The sequence below is a fragment of the Chlorocebus sabaeus genome, chromosome 10 (assembly GCF_047675955.1).
Source record: "Chlorocebus sabaeus isolate Y175 chromosome 10, mChlSab1.0.hap1, whole genome shotgun sequence".
NCBI classification, from domain to species: Eukaryota; Metazoa; Chordata; class Mammalia; order Primates; family Cercopithecidae; genus Chlorocebus; species Chlorocebus sabaeus.
Window position 1 is genome coordinate 27,931,213 of NC_132913.1, and position 13,052 is coordinate 27,944,264.

Sequence of the window (13,052 nt, forward strand, 5' to 3'; positions counted from 1 at the left end):
AACAATGCCCAGCATTAACATGAAAACAATGATCCTAAGACTGACAGAAAGACTCTTTGCAGCAATAAGATACCAACTCCAACCTGCGACATATATTACCCCGAAATATCTTTTTTTTTTTTTTTTTTTTTTTTTGAGACAGAGTGTCACTTTGTGGCCCAGGCTGGCGTGCAATGGGGCAACTTTGGCTCACTGCAACCTCCGCCTCCTGGGTTCAAGCGATTCTCCTGCCTCAGCCACCTGAGAAGCTGGGATTACAGGTGCCCATCACCATACCTGGTTACTTTTTTGTATTTTTAGTAGAGATGGGGTTTCACCATGTTGGTCTCAAACTCCTACCCTCAGGTGATCCACCCGCCTCAGCTTCCCAAAATGCTGAGATTACAGGCATGAACCACTACCTGAAATATATGTCTTTGAAATATTTTGGAATGGCCCTGCAAACCTCTAATAATATAACTAGCTCTTTCTCAGTTCAGGCCCTCCTAATCTCAAAGACATTTACTGAGAGTCAAACACCTTTTAAAGGTCTAAATAGGACATAATTGCTATCTATTATCTCTAAGGGTGACCATCTAGGAGACTCCATCTACATAACAAGAACCTTGGTCTACACAACCCCTTTTCTTAACCCAGAAACTCTTTTCTATTGAGTCTAGGTCATCAGATAATAATTGAACTCTTTTAACAAATTGCCAATGAGAAATTCTTTGAATCCACCTATGACCTAGGACTCCCCTGTTTGAGTTGTCTTGCCTTTCCCATCTGAACCAATGTATGTCTCACATGTATTGATTGATGTTTTATGTCTCCTTAAAATGTATAAAACCATGCTGTAACCCAATCACCTTGGGCACGTGTTCTCAGGGACTCCTGAGATTGTGCCTCTGACCATGGTCACTCATGTTTGCCTCAGGACAAACCTCTTTAAGTATTTTGAATAGTTTGACTCTTTTCATAGACATTTGTTACAGCAGTACCTCACTTTCAGGATACAAAATTCCTATTTGTTTCTTGGAATTTTGTAAGAAATTACTTAGTGGTTTTATATAATACAAATCATCTCACAGTTCAAGTGGTTCAGTCTCACATTCAAGATGTCACCAGAGCTGCTTCCTTCTAGAGACTCTGGGAGAGAATCTGCTCTTTGTCTTACAGCTTCTAGAGGCTGATGGTATTATTTGGCTTGTGGCCACTTTGTTCTAATCTCTGCTTTTATCATCATATCACCTTTTCTCGTTGCCTTTTGACTTATGTGTCTCCTTGTTATAGGAAACTTGTAATATCATTTAGCCCATCCAGATTATCTAATCCAGGACAATTTCCCTTATTTAAAATCACCTGACTGTAGACTTGATCATATCTATAAATACCTTTGCAACACTGTTTAGGTTAGTGTTTTATTGAAGAACTGACTAAAGCCTAGTCAGGTTGACAAATAAAACTGACCAGCACATGTAGACAGAGTTAATAGTAATGGTAGAGTGCTAATAAATAAAGTTGAATTCATTTGCCAAACATGCATTTTAAGTTAACTTATGCCAAAAAGAATAAGTGAATAATTCAACTAAAATGTGACTAAAAATTAAAAATAAGCATTGCCTCTATAAAGTACATTTGATTAAGTTATATCATTTCAAATTGAATATTTATTTCATACTATTCTTAATGTGCTGAAAGTTACCAAATAGTCTTTAATTATCACATATTTTAAGAAAATATTTTAGTATGGGCAACATAGTCAGATTTTGCCTCCACAAAAATTAAAAAAAAAAAAAAAAAAAAATAGCTGGTTGTGATGGTGTGGTGGTGCTCCTACAGTTCAAGCTACTCAGGAAGCTGAGGAAAAAGAATTGCTTTAGCCCAGGAGTTTGAGGCCACAGTGCACTATGATTGGGCCTCTGTACTCCAGCCTGGGCAACAGAGCAAGACTCTGTGTCTATAAAATAATATAGACAGAAAGATAAATAGATGTGTGTATGTGTGTGTGTGTATACACATATATATGTACATATATTATAATTGCCTTAAAATGTTACTTAAAATTGGGTAAACATGAGGCTCTATTCTGCTCTCATTATCGATTGCTACCTTAATTTCTCAGTGACTCTGACACAAGTTAGCAGTATTGATGTAAGAAAAAAAAATACAGAGAAGCTGATCTTTTTATGTCAAGCTGTGAAAAATGTCATGAGGAAATTTAGAATTAATACAAAACTAAGGACTTATTTTCACATAAACAATAGCCCATGTTATTGGAACATTCCTGCGTAGGAGTTATTCCAGAGTTCACAAGTATAAAAAATTTTCTTGACCTAGCTAATTTATGTCAGATAAAAGTGAAGGAGTACAATTTGCTTCCTACAGCATGTAATTATATAATAAATATGCCCTGGGTAGAATAAAAAAAGGTAACAATACATATTTCTCTTATTCATACAGGAAAAATACCTTCCATTCATAGGTTTCAAAACCACATGCTTTAAAAATAAGAGATATTTTTTGGATAATCCTGCTGTTAAAATCTGACTATTGATTCATAAATTTAAAGCCAATGCTTTAGAATACTTTTTTAAAAATCACCCCATTAATTATTGTTTATTGCCTTCCAACAGATTATCCCATAAGACTTCAAGGCATACAATCATAAAGGTAAGCATTTTGATAACTTCTCTTCACAAAATACGTTTGCTGCTTTCATTAAAAATTTGACTTTTTGAATTTAAATAGACACTGCCATTTCAGAGTAAGAACAGGAGGAGAAATTTAGTCTTAGGTATATGAGATTTGGATTCTTAAAAATGATTTTAGCGAATCCTATTTAAAAAGTATAGATAGATTTCTGTTTATTTAACTTATGGTTCCAGATATCCATCAATAAATGACTTACTCCCTTGTATTCTAAGACATTTCTTTTTGTTTATAAAGATTTTAAGATGTGAAAGGTCACAGAACAAAAATAAATCAAATAATGTACAAATATGTATTGTGCAACTATTATATATCAAATACTATCATAAACAATAGAGATACAGCAAACAACATTTTAACTCTCTAGTTTTTCCAAAACATATTTTTCATCTCAAAATATCAATGTGCCAAAAACAAATGAACAATCATTGCAATTTGTTTTTGGTTAATAGAAAACAATCATACAATGCTGTCACTTCTTAGGGAAGAAAAGCAGGTTGTTAATAGAGATTAACAATGACATTTATACAAGTGTAGTCTGAGAACCAGGAGGAGAACCAGGATGAAACTGTGTCAGAGGATTGCAAAGAGAAATGTGTTTTCAGAAGTAGAGAGTAGTCAACAATTTCAACAGAAATGAGGTCATTGTCTTTGTCAACCACAGAGTCATCTGAATCTGTTATCAGAGCAATGAGGGAGCTTGTGAAAGACTGCAGTTATTTAAAGAGGGAAAAAGAGTCAGTGGGTATAGATTACTTGTTGAATCTTGGCAGCAATAGGAAAGATGGAGAGGACAATGGGATCCCCAAAAGAGATAAATTTGTTTATAGTTTTATTTTTTTAGTATGGAGGAGAAATGATCATTTTTATAGCTTTAGGAGGAGGCGTACTGACCAGAGAGAGAGAAGAAAAATACATACACAATGGTTTCAACAGCACAGGAGTAAGGTTTAGATTTGAAAGGACCCTTTCTCAACAATTAAAAAATGGAACTAGATGAAATGGGTATACACAAAGGTAACAGCTAACATTAGGCCAGTCACAGTGGTTCACACCTGTAATCCCAGCACTTTGGGAGGCCATTGTGGGTGGAACACCTGAGGTCAGTAGTTCGAGATCAGCCTGGTCAACATGGTGAAACCTTGTCTCTACTAAAAATACAAAAAAAAAACAAAAACAAAAAAAAAAAAAACACCTAGCTGGGCGTGGTGGCAGGCACCTGTAATCCCAGCTACTCTGGAGGCTGAGGTGGGAGAATTGCTGGAACCTAGGAGGCGGAGGTTGCAGTAAGCCAAGATTGTGCCATTGGACTCCAGACTGGGCAACAAGAGCAAAACTCTGTCTCAAAAAAAAAAAAAAAAAAAAAGTCAACATTAATTGAATACACATATACACATGAGGGAGAATGAGTGGCATTGTTCTATGCACTTGTTGTGTTGTGATAGGTAACATTACCCCTACTTCACAGATGAGGAAACTGGGACATGTAGTGCTTAATAATTTGCAGAGGTCACACAAATAGTCAAAAGCAGAGCCACAATTTAAATCCAGGGCATCTTATTTTAGAGTCTAGATTCTTAATCACAATACTCCAATGAACCCAATTAAATCTGCAAGTGGAAGTGAGGCAATTTACTGAATGCTTCTATTTTTTGCCTACAAGAAAAATAAAAAGACATTCATTGAGAATGGTGTAGACAGGTATGAAAGGAGTTTTAAGATGATGGTGAAGGAAATTATGGGATTATATATGTAAATCTGTGTGTTTGTGTGCTTTTTCTCTCATAAAATATCTTTCCTTTGGAATAAGAAGCTAATAAAATATAATTTTAGGAGATATTTGTTAGAAAGATTCATGTTCCCAAATTCCATATTTAGGTTGTAGGGTTCATTTCTTACCTATGAGACTTTCAAAATCAGTATAGATTTTAATGCTTTTAAAACCTCAGAACATATTAGCATTAAAGACTGGACAAGGCATTTTTTCCCCTTTAAGTAAGTAAATGTATGTATTCTATATATAACTGAATGCCAATTCAACTTACATATTTTCCTCCAAAAATAATTCACTGGTCCCAGCCTTTAAATATTGCATTAGTTTGTTAGGGCAGCCATAACATAAAAAACCAGTGATGGGCTTGCTTAAACAACAAAATGTACTTCCTCAGAGATCTGAAGGCTGCAAGTCTAAAACCAAGGTGGTGGCAAGTGTCGTTTCTTCTGAGACTTCAATCTCCCTCTTTTTTTTTTTTTTCTTTTTTGTTGGAATGGAGTCTCTCTCTGCTGCCTGGGATGGAGTTCAATGGCATAGTCTTGGCTCACTGCAACCTCTGCCTCCCGGGTTCAAGTGATTCTCCTGCCTCAGCCTCCCAAGTAGTTGGGATTACAGGCACCTGCCATCATGCCCTGCTAATTTTTGTGTTTTTGTAGAGACGGGGTTTCACCATGGCGGCCAGGCTGGTTTCGAACTCCTGACCTCAGTTGATTCGCTTGCCTTTGCCTCCCAAAGTGCTGGGATTACAGGCATGAACCACCATGCCCGGCCAGGCCTCTCTCTTTTGCCTGCAGAGAGCTGCCTTATTGTGCCCTCACAGGGTTCTCCCTTGGTCTGTGTTGCCTATTTCCCAATTTCCTGCTATTACAAGGATACTAGTCATATTAGATTAGAGTCCACCCATTACGACCTCATTTTACCTTAATTACCTTGCTAAAGGCCCTATTTCCACACACACTCACATGCGGAGGTACTGAGAACTAGAACTTCAACATATCAATTTAGAGGACCATAATTCAGATCATAACAATTTTTTTTAAAGCCTTTACATTTCTATTCATCTGTCTGGTCAACGCCAAAGAGGAATTACTTTTAGAGAAGGTTTTATACTTTCCTCTTCTTAACATCGTGATCATTCTGAAATTTAAATGAACTAATATTGTACATTAATGAACTAATGATGTATGTTTAAATACTAATATTCATTGTTTTTTACTAATAAGTAGAGAGTGAAGTGAAAACATGGTACATTTAGTATTTTGGGAATCAAGGAAAAAAAAATTAAATCAACCCTTCTGTGCTGTAACTTTGTCAGAATGTGGCAGCTCAGGTTTCCATTAGCAGCCAGAGCAGTCAGTTTCAACTACCCCTTTACTGTGGTAAATACATAAGTTAAGCATGAAAGAACTGGAGAAACTGGTGCCTGAGTATAAGGGTCAGAATATGTGATCAAACTCACCAAGATCCCACCTGGGTTTTCTCAGATCCTGAAGCAAGCTTGTCCAACACACAGCCTGTGGGCCACATGTCGCCCAGGATGGCTTTGAATACGACCCAACACAAATTGGTAAACTTTTTATGAGGTTTTACATTTATTTTTATTTTATTTTATTTTATTTTATTTTATTTTATTTTATTTATTTATTTTGCTCATCAGCTATTGTTAGTGTTAGTAAATTTTATGTGTGGCCTAAGACAGTTCTTCCAATGTGGCCCAGGGAAGCCAAAAGATTGGACGCCCCATGTCTGATACAATAACAAAATCATTCTTACACATACACCTTGTCCCAGGGCCCACTTAAGATTAAGAAACTTTCCAAGTCTCTAGAGAAAGCTTTCCAGACTCCAGACCATAAAGACTAGGCAGAGATTAAATGAAACACTCCTGCTTGTTCCTGCTGAAACAGCGCCATGCACTCCCACACGTAGGCATGGAGCTTTAAATGTATATGTGTACCGGAGAAAAACTTGTAACTTTGAGTTGGTCTTGAGTTGGTCCAACCTTCTTGCTGATTGCAGAAATAGGCTCCCTTTTTTCCCAGTTGGTCTGCATCTTGTTTTTGGACCTTGAGAACAAGCAGCTGGATGGGCCACATTAGTGTGGGAACAAGAACAGCAACAAACTTTCTCCAGTGGCTACTTCAGACTGAACTAAGATTTACTTCACCTTTACAATGAAATAACTGCTGGCTCTCCACTGGGCCTGTTTATCTGGTAGGCACTGTAGTAAGCATAACATTGTCATTCTTTTCATTAATCCTCATGAATTGATGCTATTTTGCTCCAAATTTTAGTAGAGCTTAAGAACATTGAATCATAATGAGTGATGCACTTGGATTCAAATCTAAGTCTCACTATTCCCAAAGCCCATATTTTAACCTTAACAGGCTTACCACATATCTCTAGGTATCAATGAACACTACGTTTGTGAGGAGTGAGCTAATGTGACTTAGATCTCATCACAAAATGAGTGAGTCAAACCTCTAAAAACCTAATTTTGTGATGCCGTAGGCAAGGAAAAAATGAATATTATTTGTATATCTTTAAATATGATTTGCACTTTTTAACAGAAAATACTAACAGTCCCACAATCATGCAAATTACGCTATTGATTTTGTGGGACTTAAATGGCAGTGCTGTGTGAAATGGTTTGCTGCGTTAAATACATTTGTAAAGCTAAGCAATATGGGGCATAAGTCATGGGAAAATAAACTCCATAAAAGTAGCTCTGTCAGCATTATTGAACAAAGTTGTTAACACATTCATGATGGGGACCAAAGTAAGTTTAATTTTATTTAGGGCAGATGTTTTCCATGTGTCTATGTTTTGCTGGAATTATATATAAATTGCATTATTTCAAACTTTCCAAATGAAGAGTGCTGAAGAAACACCAAATTACATATTCCCATAACACTTAGCATATATTAAATGCACAGTAAATATTTGCAGAATAAATGAAATAAAGAAAGAGGAAAAGAAGGAATAAATGAGTATCATCTATTAATTCATTCACAGCTAAAGTCAAAACAATAATAATTTATATTAAGAATACTTTCGTATCAATGAAATAAAACTCTCCAATATTGTCAATAAAAAAATGAATAAATCTAATCTCTATGTATTTCTAAACCTGATGCAGAGTACTTCTGTTAAAGAGATGAGTGCAAGGAATACTATTACTTATAAAATGATGTAACTTTTAATATTTGTCTTAAATAAGACTAAGCTGATGCTGTTCTTGGTAGATACTAAATGAATATTTGGCAAATTGAATTAAATAAGTCAAGAATAAAAATGATAATTTAACAAAAAAAGACAATGGGGAGGTAATAATTTCAGAATGCAATGGTATTTTGTACAAAAATATTATACTACTTGGCAACTAATTGTGATTATTTCTCCTCTATCATAGATTTTAAAAATACTAAGCTTAAGCAAGTTCTTCTTTTGTCGGGATGATTCAAACCAACACACTAAATTCATTTCTATCTTTACTACCAAATGAATTATTTTTTCATGGAACTCAATGCTAAAGAAAAAAGGGAGTCCTTCTGTGTACTCACTAAGTAAGGTAAACATTCATATAGATTAGATTCATGTGCTATGACTAAGAAATTTCATGCACAGGAGAAACAAGAAAGGCAAGTGTGGATGTTAACTATATGCCACATTCTGAAGTCTCTTCTATTTTAAGAAGATATTTGTCATCTGATGATTTTTATGTAAGATGCATGTTTGTTGTCTTAATATTATTTTCAGAAAATATTAACAACCTTAAAATATTACCAACTGTAAAACAGCTATCTGTTTCATCCTTATGGTTATTTGTCAGAGTTCATTATAATGCGACAGAATGGGCATTTAGGACCATCTACTCTACAAGCTGCTTTCATCATCATGGCTGGAGGAGATTTCACTTTACTGTGTGTGCCTGTAAAATTCTGTCTGTACTCACACCACACTGGTATCACACTAACCTGTGGTTATTTCTGTTCCTAAGATTTTCTCTCCTACTTTGTACATTCCATGAGAGCAAACATCTCAACTTTCAGAAAGCCTATGATTTCTTCCTTTATGAATATACATTGATTGCTTATTAAGTCCCAGGAACTCTGCGACCAGGGTCAGAGTGCCCCAAAGGCATTTGGAACAACAGTCAACAGAGTGTCCTGGAGACTTGCCTTGAGCTGGGCTGGGAGGTATACTGATGAGCAAGGCACAGTTTCTGTACTTATACAGCAGAGAAGCTATTAGGGCAAAAGAAAAATAACAATATTATAATAAGGTTAGGTGCAAAGTATTTGTGGGAACTGGAAGACACACTTTTCTCTAGCTTGAGAGTATTGTGTGTGTGTATGTGTGTGTGTACACACCTTGTAGGTGAAAGAAAGAGCTAAAGTGAACCTAAAGTATAGAATGTGAACCAAGTGAAATATAGGCAAGGAAACATACACTCAATGTTTAACCTGAGATAAGAGACAGAATGGCCCAACCAATACATTGTGATTGGCAGAGTAGATATGCAATAAATCTGATTTAGAATGTTTACTTCAGATATACATTTTAGGAAATATGAGCCTGATTCTCCCTTATATCTGAATCGGAGTAGCTCATACATGCAAATTACACAGAAAGAAAACCCTTCATTAGAGTACATGTAGAAAACTTAGTCCTTGCTTTACATTTTCTTCAGTTTAAATAAATAAACCTTTTGTCATTAATACCTATTCAGAATGGCAGACCATGCTGATGAAAAATTGCGGGCTTTGTCATTACTTTCTTTTTCTTTCTTTCTGTTTTTTTTTTTTTTTGAGACGGAGTCTCGCTCTGTCGCCTCTTTCTGTTTTTTTTTTTTTTTTTTTTTTTTTAAAAAAAAAAAAACAAACACAGAAACAAAAGCAAAAACAAAAAAAAACTTTATTTTACAAAGAACACAACTCCTTTTGACACAAACATACACACATTCCAAGGAGGAGCCCATTAAGAACAGTAGCAGACTGGGGAGAGCAATGGGGGGCTTACTGAACACCAGTCTGTGTATCCCAGATGAGGGATCACAGGGAATGTTTTCTCAGATATGACTTTTCACCTCCAAGACAGGAAAAGAGATCTTGACCTGGAAGCCTGCCCACCTACAAGGCAGAACGCTCCACACACAGTCTTCGGCTTCGTCAAACTATCCTGTTTCAAAGAGCATCTTGGAATAATGGGTTATCAGCTGAGGTGGGTGCTGCCAGCTGGGGTCATAGATCATGTCTCCTTGTGGGGCACAGCAGACCCAAGGTTTGAGATCTTGAGAAATGTTCCCCTGGATGTCGTCAGCATCACAGGGATTCCTTTGATCTGCTTTCAACTCCAAGTCCCAGTCTTCATTAAAAAGATTGCCAGGCTGTTCCCCGGGTGGACAGTTTGTCCCTTCTCTCAGCTCCCAGGTATTCCATCAGAGTCCCCCTCATTCACAGCAAATCCTTCCTCTTCAGAATGGGTGCCCTCCCCCGCCTCGCCCCCGGGCTGGACGGTCATTGGAGACGCTCTGTGCTCCCTGGGCTAGTCGATCCACTGCCTTCTCAGTCTCTCTCTCCTGATAGGAGTGGTCAGCTGTAGCAAAGCCAGTCTCCGGGCTAGGGGGTGCCTTCCACGCGCTAGGCAGAAGCGGCCCGGAAACAGCTCAGCGGTTGGTTCCCTGCGACTGGGCCCTGGCGGACTGAGGATCCATGCCCGGCTGCCCGCGACTCGCCCCACTGGACGTTGTAGGCCACGTGACATGCCTTTATTTTCAATGGCAAAGCCCGCAATTACTTTTGCACCAACCGAATACATACCAGTATCAGTCTAAAATGTTGCTATTTTTCAAATGTTCTCCCTTGCATTCTGAATATATATTTTAATAATACCAATGGAGATAAATCAGAGAGTGGGAAAAATTTTATTCATGCTATGTGAGAGGTATTTAATCAATTACTGAATGTGGCTTCTATGTACAAATGCATGGCTCAAGCCATCTTGGTGAAACATTACTTAGAAAATTATGTTTCTTTTTTATTAATTTTGAAATCAGTGTTCATCTTCTCATTGAACCGTGTCTCTAACACTGGTAGAGAAAGATGGTTAATGTAGATGTCTTTTGAATGGTGACTAAATTAATCTCATTTCTCTGTATTATTTATCAGACTAACAGGTACAACCAACAGGCATTTTCACAGACACTTGCTGTTCCAGACCTAAGCACTCCTGTCACCCTAAGCATGCAGGATACCATCAAATCACCTGTCTTGTCAATTCATCTCGCAATGTCTAGCCCATCCAAATCCCAGTTTTGTGAATATAACAAAAATAGAGAAGTTTTTGACATTTTCTGATATTCATAGATTACAGATAAATTTTATTCTTAGCTATCATTCTACACATGCACATATACGTTTCTATTATTTTGAAAGTTGAAAGGGAAGAGGCAAAAGAAACTTATTAAAATTGTGCTTTATTATATGATACAGACTTTCTTGCATTTCTAATGCATATTTATTTACCAACATTCCTTTTCATATTTTTAATTTTTAGGCTCTGATTGTCTCTATATTGGCATGCTAGCTAAGATAAATTATAATCTGGACCCAAGATCCAAGGGGTTGGAGACAGAGAAGTGTTTGGATCTTTGGAAAATCAAATGCGTCTAACAGTAAGAACATATTCTGTCATCTTGAATATATCCCTTTCTATTGTCTTTTTATCTCTACCCCCTTACTTTTGCTACTCATGCATGAATATTCCATTGTTAAAGCATGCATCTCTTCTGTCGTCTAGTTTTTAAAAAATTTCCTATAGTGTCCATAGCATGTATCAGTCATGTGCAAATGTTCAATAAACACTGTGAGATGAGGGGAGAACTCTGGAGTCCTAAGTCCTTCTCATTTCCCTAAGGAAAGGGCCCCTCTACTTGCTTCATTCACAATATTTGAAAGTTTGAACAGCAAGTACACCTGTTCTTCAAAATTTTTGTATGCTATGGTGGTCATTTTATATGCTAGCTAGATTCTATTAATTTATAGTGATGAATAAAATGGATCAATAAAGAAAAATGAAGACTCAAAACTGTTTATGCTAATTTATTACTAAGTCCTAGGCCTTGTTCCAACCAGCATTTATTAACTTGTTGAGTCTTATCATGCTTTTAATATCGCTATTAACATAATCCTTATTTCTAAAAGGGAAAACTGAGGGAAGGAGAAGTTGAATAATTTGCCTAAGCCCACAGCATGTAACTGGTGAACAGGAGAAGAGAGGCTGGGTTGAATCTAAAGATCCTGAACCTAGAATCTTTGCTTTTAACCAATATTCTATAGTTAAAACTTTCTCATACAGGTTCATATTTCCTTCCCTGATGAACAGTTCTGTCCAACCAAACAAACAATATAAGTCAAAGAATTGCTTTTACTCTGCAAATGGAGCTTTAAGATAAGTCCCCTAACAACCTAATTATATAACTAACACAGCGAATTCATAATAAAAGCAATTCTTAAAATTATCTACTAAGTGACAACTTCTATTTTTTATTAGAAGGGGTGCAGAAAAGAGTATATCCAATGGACCCTGTCTAGAACAACTTAACATATCATTGGGGAGATCTTATAGACAAAAATGATACAAAAGGCAAGCATGCAATAGGTAGCAAATAAGGAAGTGATAAAGATATTCAGCACACATGACAAGTTCTGAATGGTTTTAAAAGAGGGAAATCACTGTGGGCTGCGGTGCAAAAAAGACTGAGCTTCATGGTGTGAAGGGATTTGAACTAAATTTTATAGATGCTCCAAAATATAGACCACTGGGAAGGCCATAAAGTCCTTTCCATTCTAGATTAGGTACAGGAGTAAACATGTGGTTAAGAAAGAACACGGTATGTTTTTAAGATTAAAGGATGTGAGTAGGACTAGAGGACTGGGTGGATTTAACGTAGTAGAGAGATTTGTGGTGAGGTGGATCAACTAGTTTGATACTACATAAAATCTGAAGAGGAAGTAAACGCTTTACAATTTGAGATGTAGAGAATAGAAATCAGTGTTTTAGGAAGTAACTCAATTAAAGTGTTCATAATGTAGAAACCTCTAGAAACTCAAGGCAGAGAAAGCAAATAGAAGGCTAGCAATCATTCAGTAATAAATGAATGAAAATCTGGCCTATAATGGTGAAGATTAATAAGAAAAGTACTTAGTGACTAAATGGCTCAGGGGATACAGGAGAAGGGAGAGTGAAAATAAAAATTTAAAATAATTATTATTATAACAACAATAATAGTGAGCTTAGATCCTGACTGGGAAGAAAAGTAATAATTTTATTAATGAAAATAGCAGGGTTTCCAACTTGAGGTGGGAAAATGCCTTCAGTGTATAAATTGTGAGTTGACCTTAACATATACAAGCAGAATGTTTCATAAATGGACACATTTGTGATGAGATAAATTAGGAAATTTGGACTTGGTGACCTAGTAAATAATGAAGGTCTCAGCATAAATCATTATAATGATTGAGCTCTCTAAGAAGAAAAATATGCTCATCGGTAGGAAGGAAGTTTCTGTGGGAACAGCATATGC

At 36.3% G+C, this 13,052-nt stretch overlaps 1 protein-coding gene and 1 pseudogene across 1 annotated transcript in view; both read right to left on the reverse strand.

Moving 5' to 3' along the window:
- Positions 1-13,052, reverse strand: part of LRP1B (LDL receptor related protein 1B) — a 1,897,925-nt gene that overhangs the window by 439,356 nt on the left and 1,445,517 nt on the right. The window lies entirely within an intron of this gene.
- On the reverse strand, positions 9,508-10,181 carry LOC140712667 (coordinator of PRMT5 and differentiation stimulator pseudogene; annotated as a pseudogene).